Here is a 16,127-nt window from a genome sequence, read left to right as displayed (position 1 = left end):
CAGGTTCTCCTCTACACAAAACTTATGATCCTTTGTTTTTTGCAGCAGTAAAAGATGATAGATGAAAAGAAGTGCTTCGTTTGTGTTGAACAAAACTGTTGCATTGAGCAGTAACAAAATTATTTAACCTATTTATAGTTAAGTTAAAAAGCCACATAAATTATAGTAGTTTTGGGACATTCTAGTGACTATTTTTCTTGTGTTCTGAAATGTATGTTTGTAAAGTACACTAATTTTTTTTTGAATAACAAACTTTAGCTAAAAAAGTAAACCTAGCAGACTTATGTCTGCAAATTAAAATGTTTTCTTGTTTTTTGTGTGAAGAATGTACAGTGTATGAGAAAATGTTGATGTGTTTCCACTGTAATTTATTGCTTTTCATAGATGGATAAACTGCTACTCTGGAACAAGTAAAACAATAAAATTATAAAATGAAAACATGAAAAAATTAACAGTTGAAATTAATGCAGATAAGTAATCTGAAAATCTCAAATCAATTATGCATTCAAAGAAGAAGATGCAAAAAGGTATTGTTAATTTTATTGCACATTTTTCAACTTTTATTTCACTGTACATTGATGATTTTGCTACAGTTAGTGTTAGGATTGAGAAAATATAGTTTTATCAAAACAAAAAACTTTTGATAGTCATTTAGGAGGTTTTAGAGATTATTCAAATGAAACAGGAAAATTAAAAATTTGTCTAGTAAATTTAGAAAGCCTTTTTTGGGTCAGTGTGTGTGAAAAGTGATTTTTCTTGTGTTGAATAAAAAGTACTTATTACAATATCAGATTTTTTTTGTACAACATACTTGTAATGTTTACTAAAACCTTGCCCTATTTCATGAAATATAAGTTGTATATTCAAAGTTATATTATTCATAGTTTCACGATTACAAGGTTGTTCCAAGGTGGATTGATTTAACCACCATCATACTTAAGAGTTAAAGGACACTGATAACAAGGATGTTTTGGAATACTATGAGCTGGCTGAGCTCTGAAATGTTTTCCTCTTATCTGTCTTTATAAGAGAAGATAACAGCAATACTTCCTCAGCATTCTGTTCACCAAACTCTGGAGAACTGGTCCAAGAAGGAAGATCCAGGGTTTTAAAGCAAGAAGTTCCAATTTGGATTTTCCCAAGGCAGTTAACTGAGAAACAGCTAAGGAGTTGTCAGAAAGGAATATAATGAAATAATGAGATCACATCCAACAGTCTATTGGAAGTTAATGCACATGGCTATGGAGAGATTCATGTGCCAGATGTAAAATTGATGTTCAGAAATGCTCCTCAACAAGAAAAGAAAGCACACATAAAGTGGAACACAGATATGGGATTGCTCTACAAACACAAGAATGAAGGAAGAGACAGAGGCACCAATAAAGTCAAAGAATCCTGTGAGGTGTACTTCTGGTCATGCAAGGACCAGCAGATGAGGTACATATGTGTGTTACCCAAAAGGATAAGCAGTCCCCATGTAGCCACCAAACAGTAAACTTTACACATAGTATGAGTAGCATAGATGAAAATCCTAATAACTACAAGGTCCATAGGTATCAGGCAGATGGGAGAAGGCTAATCCCAGCATAGAATAAGTTGAAAAACAGCCCCCATGGTGAATAAGATATTGAGTGGAAATGGTGAAGAACATAGCCTCAAAGAGAAATTGGACACAGACAGAAGAGGAAGAAGAAAGGAAACAAGGTATGGGCAGAAAGGAGAAAGGAATGGGAGAGAAAGTCCATGGATAAAAATAAAAAAAAAACCCTGAGTGGAAGGAAAAGTGTGACCAGAGGAGCTCAAACTATGACAGTCAAAGTGGCTCAGACTGAAGGTGTAGAAAGGAGTGGTACAGAAGGGTGGTAAAACAGGATCAGGTAAAGACAGGAGCAGTGGGTGCTGGATGGGAAAACCATTGCCAATAGTCCACACACACCCCACCACAGGTAAGGATAATCCCTAGTGCAAGAATTGCTAAAGAGGATAGAGAAAGCTGAGGAAATAAGAAGCAGATAGACAGAAAGGTTGAGGCTTGATGTCACAGAAAAGTAAGCAGTCAGGAAGGGTAAACAAAATAAGTTAGGGTTAGGATTAAGAAGTAGGGATCAAGAAAAAGAAGATAACACAGGAGAAATAAAAGGAATGTTGAATACCTGATAAGTCAAGTCCAAAAAATGCATGAAAGTTGATGTTTCTCTTCCACAAGGAGAGAAGTTCCAAAAGCTTAAGCAGGTGAAGGAACACTCAAATTTGCCCTTTTCATTCACCCAAAAACAAGGAGAAGGAACACCTGAAGAAAAGACTGGGTTTGAAGTTCCTGGCAGCATAACAGAACCAATTATCCTATTCACAATAGCTGCCACATAATCCAAAAAAAACGTGCCTCCATAAGCCTTAACTGTTACACAATCTGTGTGAGGGACTAATTTCCTCACACAAAGTAGTAAAAGACATTACATGAACAAGTGTTCATAGTTTGGAGTAAAAAAATAAAAAATAAAGTAATCAAGTTCCCTAGACATTGCAAATCTCATTAAATTGACAAAGAAGAAACAGTGCTAATGAATAGAATGAAGATCCCAAGTGCAAAAGCATAGAGAGAACTAGTACGCAAGGAGGCTGTCTAACCCTCCTATTAGTGGAGGGCTTGTTCTGCATAATAATGTCATTATGTAGTAGCACAATTGATGAGAAATCTTATGAATTTAGGTGGGAGTTGCATGAAGGTCAGTGACATGCAAATCTCTAAGGTAAACGCATGGAGAAGACAGCTTTCTGTGTGTAGAGGTGTGCATTTCCTCAGAATTTCAACTATCCAAGTCACATGTGAGAATAATCAATTAGTAAACTGTAACTGATTAATGAGTGTTAACATTTTCTTGCACTAAAAATGTATTTCTGATAGGTACCTACCTCTTCTAAGCATTGCTAAAAACATTTCATTACAGCACACCAGTCTTTATACCCGATCAGTTTTGCACCATTTCAGAACATTTGCTGATCCTGTGACTATCCTTCACCAATCATACTGCACCATTTACACTAGTGCAGCCAGCTCCCTCTACTATTCTAGAAAATCCTCACTTTCGAGAATTGGTAGGTACAAACCAGAAACATCAGCATATCAGTGGGTAGGAAGGATGGGAAATGTGGAAGTGGAGGTAAGTACCTATTGTAAATAAATTTTCAGTGTAAGAAAATGTTAACTTTCAAAACAGTCTTACCTTCCACATTGCAAAGGTGGAAGGACCAGAGAAGATGCATCAGTATCCAATCAAATGGAAAGCAACCTCACTGAAAGAACAAGTGTGCAAGAATATGAAAGAAAAGCACACCAGTGGGAAATATCAATACTTCTGGAACAGGTAAGCTGTTCACCCAGTAATCAACACAGTAACACAAAGAGGGCAGAACTGAATTGAGAGGCACCAATGCATTCAGTAAAAAAGACAATCAGCACCAAATCAGTGGAGAAGTGCTGTAGAACTATGAGTTAAAACAGCACAGCATTGAAAAACACTGAAAGTTTAGTGTGTAAGTGACAATGGACCCATATATAAGTATGTGCCAAGGGTAGTGCTTTGGGTTACATTGGAATATGTGAAGTGTGGTCCATCCGTGCAAAACATCCTTGTATAAGATATTGTGATCAACAAGTGTGGCCCTCCAGGGCAAAAACATCCAGGGAAAATGTCCTGGATATGTAGGATTATGAAAACAAAAATTACAGGTATCAGTGTGATCACGAGGGTTTTCATAACCAGCCCATTGTCAACATACATGTTATACTTTGTCCACATATGTAGCAAGACACAGCACCGAACATAGTCATAATGAGAAATAGTATGGTGCCTGAGAAGAATGAAATAACTATATGGAAAATGTTAACATAGTTAAAGCTAATAACTAATTTATATCAGCTGGATTGAACTTGAAATGATGACAAAATGTTCCTAACAGATACATGTGCAACCTTAAAAATTCATGCAAAAACACCCAAAAAAACCTGAAAGCATATAATTGGTTTAGCTGGACTGTTACACTGATCCAGGTACATGTAGAACAGCTTAGTCTATTATACCCAAAATGTGTAAGTGTACACTGAAAGTTCTAGGAATACAGTTGCTTAGAAATATCAATAATTGTACATATATTTTCAAAACACAGAAGAATCATACAAAAGCCAGTAGTTGCTTTAACAAACAAGCTTCCTGTACTCAATAAAACAATGTATGTTTTTCACCAAAGAGTATATGTAGCTATGTTTTGATCCACAATAAAAGGTAGTTAAAGTGTTCTTAGCATTTTTAATGAAAGAAAAACAAGGCAAGCCTTACAGACAGTAAGTTATTAACTTTCATCAATCCACAAGAAATGCTGTCTTAAAAATATTCATAAACAATTTGAAGAGGCACATTACATGTAGTTATGACAACCATTCAAATACTGCATGATTTACTCTTTTCTACATGTACAACATACATTTTAATCCTCTTATAACTAGGGTTGAAACTGCTAGTTGCCTAGTCAACTGCAATAAAGCTAACAATAATGTAGTTGTAAAGAATATCTCCTGGCTTTTTAATAAAGGTCTTTCTCTACTTGTACCATTTTTTTGTATTTGTATATGAGAAAAAATAATATTGATTTATTAATCTTTTTTTTGACTAAATACAGCACTGTATTTATCTCTCCTGATGCTTCATAGCCAGATCAACTTTGTTTAAGCTATGTATAAAATATATACTAACATTAAGTTAATGGAACTCTTTATGGTTTAAACTGAATCCATTGTTCTATTTTAGTGTTTATCTTTTTATAAAATATAATCTTAACAAGAAAAAGAAATTGTGTTTCTGTTCGGTCTTTTTAACACACCAAATTCATCAGGTTCAATTACAATGAAATTAATGTCTCATGTTTACTTGATTAGAATATTTTTTTTACTGCTATCAATAGTCAATATCAGTATTTTCTGATTGTCAGTCTGGTCCAGTCTTCCTTTCATACTCAGCCCCTGATTTTAGTATTGACCATTCCTTAGACAATAAGAAACAATCAAAACATACATTTGTCTGAAGTTTCAAAACAAAAATATGCAAGTACTCTGTATACCAAGCACTACATATTTTATGCTGACTAGTTGATTGAGTCAACTTTTACAAATACTGCAGCTTATCAACTAGCAAAAATCTCTAGTTATTTCAATACTAATTACACTGTATAAATGTGAGTAAACTAAATAATATACATGCACAAATTCATGCACAGATATCATGGCACTTAAAGATGAAACTAGAAAGGAAAAATATTTCTAATATAAAAAAAAATAGTAAAGTACTTCAGTAATATTTTCACATGAAGACATTTTTATGTTGCATCATATAACAAACTAAATTTCAGTATTCATAATCGATGACGAGGAAGCCACTTTGAGACTAATAATGCTTGGATATGGCTTGAATGGGTAACGAAGAAAAAATTTAACATAAAGTTTAACATAACAGCAAATGTACGTATGGACAAGGTTTTGTCATCATCTGGTACAAAGATTTCAGTATACTGCTCTAAGCTTATAATACTAGTGAAAAAAAAAAATCCTACTTTTTAAGGAATATCCCTGTGAATTTTTTATTTATTCATAATGCATCCTATTCTATATGGTTTCATGACAAAGCATAAATACTGGTCCGAAATTGTTTCTATAGTTAGCAGTTTGAATCAGAGGGGTAACTCCTACCACTTTCACATCAATATTTATAGTGGTAATGGCAAGGCATAATTTGGAGTTTTAGAAGACATACAGTACTGAAAAGGTCAGTTGGTTCACCAAGACCATTCTTATGCCCACTAGGAACAAGAAACTAAAACATCAAAATCAAACTACAGTAAGTGTAACTTTTCATACACATACATGTATATGTCATTGTAACAATCCAATAAATGTTTAAAATAATTTGAACAGTACACACCACATCATCACGCAAACCATTTCATAAATCTTAAAACTATCAAGGTCATTTAGGTGTTTATATTTGTTATAGGTTTGGATAGTCTTATATGTATGGGTGTGATGTTCATTTGATGGAAATAAAAATGCAACTTTGAATAATGAATAAATTTTTAAGCTCTGAAAGTTTACACACAGATGCAGACTTACATGTATTCTTCAACAAAACTATTTTTCAGTAGTTTATAAACTCCACGAGTGTCTGATAATGTGTACGATCTGTTAGTCCAAGTTGTTTCACATGTTTATGGGTGTCTATACACACACACACAGTACATAAATTACAAACATTAATTGTGTACAGTTAGTCTAATATATAATTTGGTTTCTTGTTTACGTCAATGAGTATTAATCTTGATTGAATAAAAAGCCCTCTCTTACTTTACTCCATTTAACTATAAGAAAGCATTTCAAACACAACGTTCCCAAATTCATCAAAAATATTTTGAATTTTCTCAAAATTGGCTTTCCTAACACTCGTATTAACTCTTCTACATTTAGATAAGAACAAAGTTAATCATCTTATCACCATTAGTACACAAATCATTAAATTGTTAACCATACTGTTCTTCCTAAAATCTTAATGTAGCATTTTCCCTGTAAAATCTTTTAACATATTGACCAAGAAAATCATGCCTTTTACCCTCAAAAAATTTAATTGAGCAAACAATCAGAACAATGTACCTAAAAGAAGTCTGATTCTACTTGCAGCATAACTGCTCTACCCATGCACAATCCAATGAATGTCAACCACAATGATCATGCCTGCATAAGCATTATCATTTACTGATCTAGCCTGTCTCATCCACTAAATTAATAATAAGAATCTCTGAGCCAGCCCTTTTTATTTGTATGTTTAATTAAGCCTTCTCTTAAACTCCATTAAATTCAATGCATCCACCACATCTCAAATCAACCCATTCCAAAAGTCAATTACTATTGTTAGAAAATAAATGTCTCAGCTGATATTGACTCCTACCCTGCTGAAATTTATGTTTGTGCCCCTTGTCCTACTTTACAATTCTCACCATTAACTTTAATGTAAGCATAGAAAAAAAAAAAATAATGAATTCACCTTATCAATTCTGGCAATGATCATGACTTAACTTCATACTTATAAATTACAAGTTCTATATTTGTAAATACACTTGTAAACTAATCTAACTAGATTAGGAACTTAATTTAAAAATTAAGAAAAGTAATTTTGAAGTGAATCATTAGGCGTAATGGTAATACAATAACAATACTAACAACAAATGTTTTCATATTACTATTAGCTTGTACAAATCGATCACCCTCTTGATCTTGAGAAATTTCGAGCGGAAGTTATTGTAGTAATACTATTAGTACCGAGACAGTAACTGTCCATCTGAACAGAAGCAAAACTTATATAACACAAAATTCGTCATAAACTTAGCTGTTCTTATAATATATATAAACAAACTGAAAAACTACATATCATAACATTAACAATCCCATCCGAGTATCAATTACTATTATGTCAACACCGATTCACTTCGTTATAATAACACCACCATGCGAACCATTTACTTACCTTTCTGTATCCATCAAATCACGCAACTCATTGCGACGAGAAATGTAATAATTATCGTTTAATCTTTTCCATTGGAAACGTTTAGGCTACTCTTCTTATTTGACCTTTCTTGTATAATTTAGTTCAATGCGCCATCCGTTGGTGAAAAGTGATATAATTCAGAATCTATCGCCGTAATCCGGCACAATTTGCAAGGAATTTTAAATTTTATTTCAACATAATGACGTTACAAGTAAAGAGATAAAAAAACGTCAAACAACAAATTAGTTAAATGGAAAGGGTTCTAGTCAAATAATTCAATAGAAAATTTAGGGATAGACAAACCCCAAAAAGACGTATTATTTTATTAGTATAAATTGGAAAAATAACTTGAAAACTGTCGAAATACAAATGAACATACATTTTATTATTATGATAATCGCTAACAAGAGGTATCATTAACAGTCATTAACCTGGAATTAGATTCAATAAAAACTAACTTTATTTACTAATATAATGGTAGAAGGCTAGAGTATTTACGTCCGCCAGTGGGACAGCGGTAAGTTTACAGACTTGCAACGCTAAAATCCAGGGTTCGATTGAGTGGCGTAACTACAAAAGATGGGCCCTCTAGATTTATTCCCCTTGTCAGTAATTCTTGAGTTCGTCAGGCCCTTCGGGACCTCTATTTTGGCTCGGGTCCCTGCTTTTGCGAGGCATACTTATGCCATTGGTTTGATTCCCCACGATGGACTGAGCAAATAGTCCAATGTGGCTTTGCTCAAAAACAAAAGAACAAAAATAGTATTTATTTAATTTCAATGTGTCATTTATTCGGAAGCTGGATACGTGTGTTTGTTTCATTAAAATATTAAATCAGGAATTGAAATGTTGAATATTTTTTTCTTTAAATAGTTTATTGCAACATCTAAGTTATACCACAGAATGGTATTAGAATTGATCAAGGATTTCAGATCACAATTAGTGCACTAAGATTTTGTTTGTACTGGTTGAATGTTGTAACTGTCTAGTATCATTTCATAAATATCAGTGCTGTTGTAAGCTATATATATTTTTAATGTAATTTGTTTGATAAAGAGAGGAAACTGGGGGCCGTTGATGATATCGTTAAGATATTTTTTAAGCCAACAAGTTATCACAGTGTACAAGTGAAGGCTCTTGCAGAATCGTAAAGGAAGAAATAAATCTTTTTTGTTTGTTTGATTAAATGAAATGGACGTTGAATTATTTCCACTAGATAATTCCAAAGAACCCGCAATGAAAGGATCACGTCATAACAGTACATTTACGTATGTCAATATTAATAACCAAATATCATTCCCGTTCATAACCCAACAAGAAAACAGAAATTTACATATATTGTTGTAACGTCTTCTATTATTTGGCAAGACATTAGATCTCTCTTCTGACACAATGACTCTTGAAACTGTTTTAACTTTAACCCAGTAGAATCCATGGATGGCGTTGTGTTGCTGGGCAATGTATGTAACGTTATGGATCTAGCCTCTTTTGAGGTGTCTTACCACTTGGAAAAGTCACCAAATGTGTGTTCACTTTTGGTGGTAGCACGATATCATAAAACACAAAAAGACCTTCCTGAAATTGAAGTTACCACAAGGGGCAGCCAAACACCAAAAAGGAATGACTTAACATTCGACTATTACTAGTAAAAATAACAAAGACTGATGACCCCATTACCATTAACAGGTGGGGAACTGTTACCTGGAGCATGAAAGGTATTAAAGCTTCACAGCCTACCACTCCACCACCATCGTCTACAGCAAGAACCTTCAAACTTAATGAATGAGCTTCCACCTCGACATCCAGCCCAACAACCACCAACCATGAGGTCCCATAAACTACGTAAATGACAACTGAGGGTTAAACCACCAGCATTGACATTATCCTTATGATGCAGGAGATTCAACTACTAAAGTGACACTGCTAAGAAATGACCAACAAATGGACCAAGGGCTGAGTAATGTACAACCAATATGAAGTTTCAGCTGCGCTGTTTATCAACACTGCATTCCCATTGGTGGAAGAAGTGTGCCAGCGAAGTGTGTCGTTTGTATGAACAAGATGAGCCTTAGCCCGGGCTTGGAAGATCATCCATGTTACCATCACAAGCAGTTGGCAATCCACCACTATTTTAGAAGATCTACTGTCGTAGTTAAGGTGAGGGATATCAAGCCTCACCAATACTGTTGAGGTAGGAGTATATTTTTAAATTAAAGGTTGTACATATTCATATTATTTGTATCTCTGCATTCTATCTTTTTTTTTTTTTTTTGCTTCTTTTCCTTTATTATCTGCAGTGTATGTAATCAACTTGCATAAGTGTATTCCTCTAAAGAAATTAATCCTGGATTTTAATTTTGCATTTAAAATATCTAGTTTATTTATTATATTTCTTGTAGTTTTTACATTTATATACATGAATATATATATATGACTGTAGTTGTTTTATATTTTAAAGGTTTATTGTTGAGCAGCTATATGTACACAATCCTTTTAAAGGAACTTTTCATTTCAAATTCAAAAGTTATGTATTGTAATTTCATTGTTAAAGGATTGCGTTTTTGTATTGTAATTATTTGAAGTGGTGGAAGAAAGTTAGAGCACTCCTTCAATAATACGCAAGTGTAAAGTTAGTTGGTATTAAACTTTATAATTGATATCATGGTGAAGACAAGCCTGAAATATAGGGTGTAGGGAATGCTTGGATGTTTTGTGTGTAAGCATACCAGATGTTTTCTGCCTGATTATTTTGATATGTAATTTTTCAAAATGTGTTAGTTATTCAGGTGTGTGTGCAGTTTTATAAAACGTGGTCAAGAAAGTCGTTAAGTTAATCTAACTATAGCTATCTTTCATTCTCTGTGGTGCTAAAAATACACAAATGTATACCTATAACACTTTAGTTGATGCCATCACAAAACATTGAAAATCCATATGTTATTTACATGACTACCTCACGTAACTAAATCTTGAACAGAAACACAATGAGGAAAGTAGCAACATTTTGTTATCATTTTAGATTCTGACCACTATGAGATTTTACAGAACAAACAATTATTCATACTAATTCAAAATCCAATATTTGTCTACCAATTACGTGTATAAAATACAACTAAGCATAATTATTCAGTACTACCTTCTACTGAACTACGAGGAGCAGTCTACACTCATCTATTTAACCATAATCTTTAATCTACTTATCAAAATTTCGTTCAAATAAAGTTTTTATATTGAAATTCAATTCAAATCAGAAATGTGTCGAATGTATCTTGTGTAAGTAATCATACGGATAACGCCTTCATCTTTTACCTTTACTGAGAAAATGTAATCTTGGTCGATCTTCTTATTATTCAAGTCTTATAAAGCAGCACACTAACATTATTTGACACTAAAGCTTTTCTTTGTTTGTTATGAAATTCGCGCAAAGCTACGCGAGGGCTATCTGCGCTAGCCGTCTCTAATTTAGCAGTGTAAGACTAGAGAGAAGGCAGTTAGTCATCACCACCCACCGCCAACTCTTGGGCTACTCTAATACCAACGAATAGTGGGATTGACCATCACATTATAATGCCCCATGGCTGAAAGGGCGAGTATGTTTGGTGTGACAGGGATTCGAACCCATGACCCGCAGATTACGAGTCGACCGCCCTAACCACTTGGCCATGCCGGGCCCTTTGTTTGTTTAAGTGTAACATTGGAAATACTGCACAGTGAGCTATATGCACTGTGCCTATCGTATGAATCGACTAAAGCCTTTTCATGAACATTTTGGTAAATGACTTTTATTCAACTCTTCACTAACATAAATCAATGAGGTAATGACAGTTTTGAGTATACTGTATTAAGAAATATATCAACTCAAACAATTTTAGCCAAAAATAAAATAAAATTATTTTATAAAAAGAATACAGCTAATACAGATCTCGAATTTATTGGCTAAAACAACTAAAGTATACCAAAACAAAGAAACAATCATAACTGAAAATGTTTTCACAAAGTATGTTCAATTTTTAAATCATGAAATGCTACTTTTTCTCACTTTTTTATTTAAATAATAATTATTGTTTTCAATGATATATATATATGACTCTAAATTTTACTATTTCATTTTATTCGAATATAAACTTCAAAGATTAACCATTAAAAAGAGTTAAGTATGAGAGGAGTCCAGAACATTAAATTTATAATCATTAATTAAAGTTTCAATATCTGGTAGATTAGAAATATTGTCCAAATTCCTCAGTGACTGGACTTGATTCAAATCGAATAAAAGAGTCGAATTTGTTAAAACACAAGCTTTCTTTCCATGGGTCTCCTTCCAGTTATAATCACCATTATCACAAGCAAAACATGATACCCAGTCTTCTCGAATTTTCTGATTTTGTCCTACCTCGCCAGCTTCAGGCTTCTTTTGTTTTATCAAAAATTTGGTCTTGACAAGACAAAATATCAGGAGAAAAATAACAAGTAACATTAAAATAAGAATCACAATGCCTGTCATCAGGCACTTAATATTGTTATATATTTTCTGCATATTTTTTTCCTCATTAGAGAATGAATCATTTTGACCCATAAACTCATTGAAATATTCCCAGTCGGCCACAATTTCTTCTTCATATGAAAGTAATGTAACTTTGTCTTCTAAACAATTTTGTAATTTCTCGTATAGAATTTGTATATACTTTGCCTGTTGTTTGTGATCTGGAATTTTCAAGAGTTCCGTGTTAATTTTAATAAGAAACTCAATGAAATCTGTCAATTCACTAGCTTTGTCGTTGTTAATAATGATTTTTCGCTTATATATGTCTTCAATTTCTTGCATTAATGCTGTTAAATTTTGTTCTCTTGAAATTGTGAGTTGATTTAAATTGTCATCATTAAGTGTTATGTTTTCAGTTCCATTCATATGCATAATGGTATCTGATGTTATTTTTTTCATAATATCTAAACATTCTATTATACTTGCACTATTGTTACCCTTAAGTATAGGTCGGCTATAATATTTTCTGATAAAGAATTTCTTCTCCCGACTATATGATTCTTGATCGTTCCCATTTACACGATCCTTCCATCCGGGTAGTTTATTAATTGATTTCCCTTGTTTGCTTGTCATCATAAAGCTACTTTTTCCAGATGAATCATCTCTGAATAAACTTTCATTATTCAGTTTATTCAGAAATCCAGTTAAATCCTTAACTACAGTGTTTATCGTGTCATTAGTGTTAATTTTACTGGTGAAAGAGGAAAGTGTTAATGTTTGGTTCCTTTCTTCCGAATGATGTCTGTAACTATGAGCCAACTGAGAAAAATTATAGAAAGATAAAATAAATAGGTAAAAGACAACCACGTAGACAGTGGTAAACATCACACACTCATATTTAATTTATAGTGATGCAGTAGTCACAGAAATGCATCAGTTAATATAGAAATGTAACGCTGTAGGTATGCATTCTTTCATGTTGTCTGGGAAACACAATTGTTGTTAAATGCGTCACCTCTCAACAATACTGTCTTATAGATTTGACAAGTCTTACCTGCTATAATTAGGCCAGTTTGTAACATATTATTAAGTCTCAATTACTGGCATTTTATTCGACTAGAAAACGAAAAACATTTTTTTTTTTACTTTAGAAATGTTGAATGCCTTTATATTAAAAAAATGATTCTGCGTGATCAAATTATGTATTTGTTTGTTTAACAAAAAACTACACAATGAGCTTTCTGCGCTCTGTCCACCGTGGGGAATCAATCCCTGAATTTTACCATTTTATTTATTTATAATTTTATACTTTGTATGTTTTATTTTTATTTCTAAGTTGTAAATAATACCTTTTTTTCTATAAATGATTTTTATTATTCGTTCAATAATATACTTTAATGTTATTGTTGTGTAACAAATAATAAAAAATAAGTGAATAAATATATTTCTCACTATCTGGAGTACCCGTCCCATGTCTAGAGCGTAACCCTAGACTGAAAAAAATTATAAAAGGGAAACTAAGTTGACAAAATGTGATAAATCGTCATGCTTTGTACAAAGCTTTAGTCTCCACGAACATGAGAATGGCAAAATAGCTTTAACTTTACTTTACTATAAAAGGGGTGACAGAGAAATAAGGATTACTTCAGATCAAGAATTCACTGAATATTAGATGAATTAGTACAAAGTATAAGAAATGGAAAGTAACAAAATAATAATAACTAAATGGAATGCCGTCCCCTGGACGGAAGTTTTGTAAATTTATGATTAATGAAAGGTTATCTTAGAATATGAAAATTTGCTCCCCTTATATATAATTGTAAAAAATGTCCATAAAAACTGCAAAACATAAAATGTGAAACTGAAAATTTGCACATACCTACTCATGGAGTCAACAAACCTTCTTGCCAAATTTGGTGAAAGTCCATCAACAGGAGGCGAATTAGTGGTAAAAAACGCCCATAAAAACCACAAAACGCAAAACTGAAAATTTGTATGTATCTCCCAATGGACCCAATGAATCTCCATATCATCTTTGGTGAAGATCCATCTACAGGAGAACGGAGTAGTGCTAAAAAACGCAAAAGGAAAAACAGAAAATTTGTATGTAACCCCCGCATGGACCTCTTGAACCTCAGATTTAGTGAAGATCCGTCCACACCCTGCGAAGTAGTTACATGGACATACAATAGACAACAGACAGTACTATTATATTTATATAGATAAGGACTGATCACTTATAAAAGCCATCTGTTAAACAAATGTAACATATGTCACAAAATGGATTCCATTGATAAAAAATTGTCACTGCATCAATTAGAGCAAAGTGTATTTTGTTTCATTTATCACACAATTCATAGATACAAGTATAAAAAAAAATTCGTATTTTATAAGGACTATTTGGATTCTATATATACTTAATCTAGCTAGCTATAGTATTGTTATGTCTCTGGTCGTTGGTTAATTTTCCATAGAAATTCTTTCCGAAAGTCAAGCGTGGTAGTGACCGTAAGTAAAATGCGTGAATCGTTGTGAATTATAGCGTGTGTTGAAGTTAAAGTGACTGTGGAAATTAAGTGTATTGCAAAGTTGTATTGAGAAAGAATAAACTAGTTTTATTTAAGAAAGGACTTGTATCGCTGAAGTTTAATTGCAGACAGGCAGAGATAGAGACGGACAATTGCAATTAATTATCTCGCTTTATTTGCCTGCTTATATACAGGAATAGAGGGCTTCTAGCAAATACTGGATTATTCGTGATGTTCCCCGATCCTTCTAGATACACATTACGTGTTACCAGCGTCACGTGACTTCCGCTGTCGTAACAGTATATTATATAAAGTTTCAAATTTTTTTATCCGTACTTTGGTAAATCATTTTAATTATGTTAGTCTGATCTAAAATGTAGGGAACTTTTTTTAATTTTAAGTAACTCAGTTTTGTAATTTTTACTTTCTCATTTCAAAACTTTTTGTAGCATTAAAACTTTCTTCATTGCTATAGCTAGTAAGGTTACGTATATATATATATATCGATCCCCACTTGTCTTTATAAAATCTAAATTTTTTTATTGTACATGATGGTTTCCTTTTTATTAGCCATATTTTTGTGCATCAGCAATACCAAGCGTGGACGCGCGTATACCTAATTCGGTTTTACTACTCATCAGGAGTCCCCCAGTGGCACAGCAGTATATCTGCGGACTTACAACGCTAGAAACCGGGTTTCGATACCCGTGGTGAGCAGAGCATAGATAGCCAATTGTGTAGACTTGTACTTAATTACAAACAAACTCATCATGATCTCTACCAACCTACCCCCAAATCTAATTAAATGCCCAAAGTATCGCACCGTCCGTTTTATATATATATATAAACCATAAACAATATAATAACATTAAAATTAAAAATTACGCCTCTGTTGTCATCATAAAGGATACTGCCTGTGGTCATAGCACCCAAATGCGTTAGGGATATTCCAGCTATCAAGTAAAATCCAAACGCCGATGTAAAACTCACCATTAACTATAAGAAGAATCATGTAAGGGTTAGGAGTTGAGTGCTTGAACCCAACTGCCTTTCACTGCTTTCAGCCAGTTGTGGGAAGGAAGTTACCCTTAATATTTAGAAATAACTTTAACGTAGAATTAAACCAACCCGAAAAAATTCTACAAAGTAAAACTCCCAGCCTCCAATTTATTGTAACTTAGACGTTATGGCAGCTCCAACAGTCGCTTGTGGTCGCGAGCCATCTACTATGCTAAGCTTCAGTTCATCTTTTTTCTGGGCGAATCTATCGTTAGGCTTTCCTACCGAAAACTGTTTTATTTGGCTTTAATGTCTGAATAACATTTTTCAACAAATTTGAAAGGAAGCATTTCTTCAATGACTAAATCAATTACAAGTGTATTTATTTTACATTGGCCAACTCTCCCAGCACTAGCAACAATGAAGGCTCCAGGAGTTGGTTTTACTGCTTCCCCAGTTTTTCTTTTGCTAAAAGTATGAAACCCTGTCTCCGCTGCTTCAACTGACCGTTTGCTTGTTCTGTTTACCTCCATT

This window comes from Limulus polyphemus, unplaced genomic scaffold (genome assembly GCF_000517525.1).
Source record: "Limulus polyphemus unplaced genomic scaffold, Limulus_polyphemus-2.1.2 Scaffold189, whole genome shotgun sequence".
NCBI lineage: Eukaryota > Metazoa > Arthropoda > Merostomata > Xiphosura > Limulidae > Limulus > Limulus polyphemus.
Note: the sequence above shows the minus strand (reverse complement) of the source record.